The 4,815-nt window shown below is 35.3% G+C and overlaps 1 pseudogene; it reads left to right on the forward strand.

Annotated features, from left to right (window-relative positions):
* Positions 1-4,235, forward strand: LOC147532292 (WAT1-related protein At4g01440-like; annotated as a pseudogene).
* The last annotated feature ends 580 nt before the right edge of the window (positions 4,236-4,815 follow it).

The raw sequence follows: 4,815 nt of genomic DNA on the forward strand, positions 1-4,815 counted from the left end.
ATGAGTGGAGAGGACTTAGACGTTATATTATTGGTTGTTAGATTGTTGTTCTTCCGTTGTGGGACTATTCTCACACTCATTAGGTTATTTTATAAAATTATCATATTTATCTAATAATTAATTAATTAATTAATTAATTAAATGTGTTAAAATTATGTAATTTGGGAACAGGGTAACAATAACACAAATTCCCAGCAAAGCATCAGTACTTAATATGATTCTTGCCATTACTTGTATACTCTTCGTTAGTACTAAAAGTCGCGGAAGCTATCGAACCTATCCTTGAAATTGATCTGATTATGAAAATTAATTGAAAAGCTAAGCCAAAATCTAAATATGCGAACATAATTAACGAGGTTCGGCTTTAAAGCCTACGTCCTCGGGCGAACAAGAAAACTTTATTGAAGGATAGATGAAGACGACTCACACAACTCGCAAGTTCGTCCCAAGATGGTACCGTATATAAATTAACCTTCTATACTAAATCTTCGACGATCGAGAAATTAAACACCGCCCAAAACTATGAACAAAGTTTTTCTCTCACTTAATCTCTTTAGCTCTCTTTAAAGAAGAGTTGTTGTGTTTGTTGTTGATGATGAGCACTCAATTCCCCTATTTATATATATTATAAGCCGGCTAACTTAGTGTCAATTACAAAACCGCCACATTGAATTTGGAAACTGCCTCAATTCAAACCAAACCGCCACAAGCCATCCAACGACCATAACTTAGGAAGCCACCAAAATTAGAAACCAATTGAAACCCAATTTGAAACCGCCAACTTAGGAACCCTCTCTTACACTCTCCTTAATCACAAGACAAGAGAAGCTTCAACTTGCAGAGCCGGCCCTGGCCCAAAGCGAGCAATGCCTCGCTTTGGGCCACCAGATTTTGGGGGCCACATCTGTGTGGGCGTTTGTAAAATTTTCTACAAACTAAATGTTTTAAGAAAACCTATGTTTTAAACCTGGCCCAACCCGTAACTAGCATGTGAGCGCCAACATTCAAGATGTGTTGACCGTGTAACTTCTTTTTGTTCATTTTCAATAAATGGGCCCCACCAAATTATACAACATTTTCAACAAATTAACTCTAACCTCTTGAGTTTTGACACATGTCTAGTAACAGGTAGTCCTTGCTCTTCATGTTTCATCTCCACTTTAACTTCTCACTGCTCTTTAATTTCATTACTCTATTTTTTTACGGAGGTTCATCTCTACATTTTTAGTAGTATGTGCTTATTAGTGAAGTTGTTATCTATTTGCAATATTAAATATTAGTTATTATTTGAAATCAATACAAAATGCACACGTTTAGAACATATGTAGCTTTACACTTTTTCTTTTTCTTAATTGACTTCACTAAATTTATTCACTAGTATCCCTTATTGTTGTTGTTTTTTTTTTCGAGATATGTTAATTGTAAAGTACAATTGATTTAAATATTATTTTTGGATGGTTTCCATCACTATCCTGTTTAAGTTACGTGAATGAGAGTTGTCAAACAAAACTCTTCCAAATACAAAACCTATTTACAAGCAAATCATATTCTTTTCATCCGTGGAGGTCGAAAAATTTGTCGCATGGGAATTTTGTTTCTTGTCTTCTTAGTTCTTTCTGATAATGTAAAACATAAAACTGTTTTTATACGTAATATTGTTAACAAAATAAGTTCGATAAATTTTATTTTATCCTAGATAAATCTAAATGACCATCTTTATTGGGAGACATCTCCTTCTAATCCAATATGAGATCTCAAACTCAATGTTTTAAGAAGTCATTCTAGGGGGATAAAAAAGACTGTGATGCCTAAAACAAGTGGTGTGGAATACCAAAGATAAAATCATCCTAATATCTTCTGGCCATTTTAACATCACAAAAAACTGCACCCATATTTGTTAACTAACCATTGTCATGATTCCAACCAAGATTAAATTGGTAAAAAGTATATTATGTATGAGTTTTTTAATGAAGAAAAAAATGTTTAGTTTCTACGTAGAATTTGTAGGATGATCTCGGGGTCGATGTAGTTTCGTGAGGGCCTAAGGTAAGTATTGAATTTACGGATAATGCAAGGGGCCTCATTTTTAGATTTGCTTCGGGCCACCTAAAAGTCAGGGCCGGCCCTGTCAACTTGGTACATGTTGGGGGATTGGGAAGATCTTTGGTACTATTTTATGCATTTCTGGTGTCTTGACTCTGGTATTTTGGCATCCTGAATTATCAGCATCAACCCCATCTCCTTCTCCTCCTGCCAATGATCTTAGTAGTTTCATCTCCCTTGCTTCTTCTACTACTATTGGTACAACTTCATACACAATTTGGGCCATTGGTTTGTTAATGGTGATTGTCGGCGTCATCGCTTTTAGTACTTTGATTCTAATGTGGGTGAGTTCCCGTTTTTACACGATTATATATAGGATTCGTTATACGTTATATTAGCATATTACTAGTAAGGATGGAATAAGCAGATAACTGTCTGAACGACGTAAAACTAAATGCAGATACTATTAAATGTAGGAGCCAAAAAAATACCCGGCGGAGTTGTCAATGACAGCTATGATGTTTTTCTTTGCAACTCTACAAACTGGATTAGTTGTTGTAATCGTTAACCGTAAGGCTTCTATGCGGTTGTTGAAATGGGACCTTGAGCTAATTAGCATTTCTGTTGGTGTAAGTAATTTTCTTAAAAAAAAATTTAATTTTTTTTTTAACATCTCTGTTTTAAGCAAATAACAAAAAGACAATTTTTTGGTATGTCAATTGATTTTGACGAAATTTGTTACGGAGTGACGTGGCAAAGCCTTTTGAAAAATTGACTAAATCTGGGACGTCCATTGAAGAACGGCCCAGATTATTTCTCTTTCTAAACAGGTCCCTCATTAATGGCCGTCTCCTTCATCTGTTACCGAAAACTCTCTCTCTAAAATATATTACTTGTTCTTCCTTCAAAATCTCAAATCCTCTAACTCCAGCTGTCTCTCTCTAAAGATCAATCGGTGGGTCTCATCTTTTCTCTTTCTCAAGCCATCTCATTCTTGTATCTTACTTTTTAGAGAGAGAAACAACATTTTAAGATCTGAAAAAACAACAAAAAGAAGATCAAAAGATGGGATATCTTACAAAATCTTGTTTAACTGAAAAATGGAGGGAAGAAAAAGTAAGTGAAAAAGCTGTTGGAAGAAATTATATTTTGTGATTTCTATCCAAAACATTTAGAGAGAAGAATCAAAATTTTGGTTGTAATGGTTTAATGATTTTCAATTCAGCTTCAAGTTCTTCAGATTCTTGTTGTGGTGGTGGGATTTCACTATCTGAAATCAAAATTTTGGTTGTTAGAGTTTCAGTCTTCCAGATCAAATCCAAAACGAAGTATTGAGTTCTTTCTCTCTCTAAAACGTCGGACGGAAAGAACGAGGGGTGAAAGAAAATTAAATCTGGGTCGTACATATCTCTACGACCGGGATGTAGTCAAAGTTTCAAAAAGAAGGTGCCACGTCATTCCGAAACTTTTATTCGTCAAAGTCATCCATGAACGTAGCATTTCCCTTTGTGATGTCACGGAGCTGGAAACAGTGGAATAGCCAATTTTTTTTGTTGCATCGTGTGCAGGAATAAAGGGGCCTGTGTTTGTAGCCTCCTCTCCCTTGGGTCTTCTATTTGCCACCATCTTAGAAATCCTATTTCTAGGGCAAGCTATGGGGGTTGGCAGGTACTTACTTAATCACCACCCTTATTCATTGTCTAAAGATTCTAAATTGGTTGTCGATCAAATTGAGTTTATAGTATGGTCTACTGATTGAAGTATGGGAAAACTCAATCTTATGATCACGCAAAGAAATTTGTTGTCGTAACTCTAGTAAGTAATTTAGTATTACTTTGTATAACCTTTTGAAATTTCTTTGCAGTATTGTGGGATCAATTATGATAGTGGCGGGGCTTTACATATATCTATGATCGAAAGGGAAGGAAGAAAAATACGAGTTGTTCATGTGTTCAGATGACTTAGATGACCAGTCTACCTTGACTTCTTCACTTTTACGGCGTCAATGCTAGCTTATTAGCTCGCCCGTCATCTGCTCTTCTTCTTTCTCCAACATACGTATGGATACCTTCTAATTAGCATAAACATAAATGTAACAAGGATATTCAATTTTTGTTGGGTTTTGACACAAAACTCCACCTAGTGTCGTCGTTTCAACACTTTTAAGATTATGGGTTGTAAATTTACGTAGGTAGCACGGGCTAGATTTTTGACATTTTATTCAGTTGGTATAGTAAAGAAAACATTAACCTTTCATACATACGCCTTGTGAACGATGATACACGTTTTGCTTCTTAATATATTTTCTTGTGTAAGTATAAGTCGTACTAGACGAATGTGTCGTAAAAACATCCAACATAGCCAGGGGAGGGCTTCTAGTTTGAGTTATTGGACTTATAGAGCTAGAGCTAGGAACAAACATGGTAGCAATTGAGTTATTGGACTTATAAAGCTAGAGCTAGGAACAAACATGGTAGCAATTGTTGCCCTATATGGAGAACACAAACACAGTTACCCTAACTTTCGCTATAAATAAAACTTCGCACCTGTTAGTGACTGATGTAGCAAAACCACAAACACGAGGATAATATCACTACATGATAATAACAGAGATATAATATCGACATTTTCTAAGCTAGGTCGAGAAACAAAACTTTGTATAACGATGTGACAAAAACACTATTTTTTCACTTGAATGTGATAAAGGGAGAACTAACTTTATTTCGCAGCTAACCCTAATTTTTTTTAGTGGAGTAATAAGTCCTTGGGCGT

Source organism: Eschscholzia californica, unplaced genomic scaffold, assembly GCF_041429995.1.
Source record: "Eschscholzia californica isolate CP2 unplaced genomic scaffold, dmEscCali1.0.p SCAF_6, whole genome shotgun sequence".
Taxonomy (NCBI): Eukaryota; Viridiplantae; Streptophyta; class Magnoliopsida; order Ranunculales; family Papaveraceae; genus Eschscholzia; species Eschscholzia californica.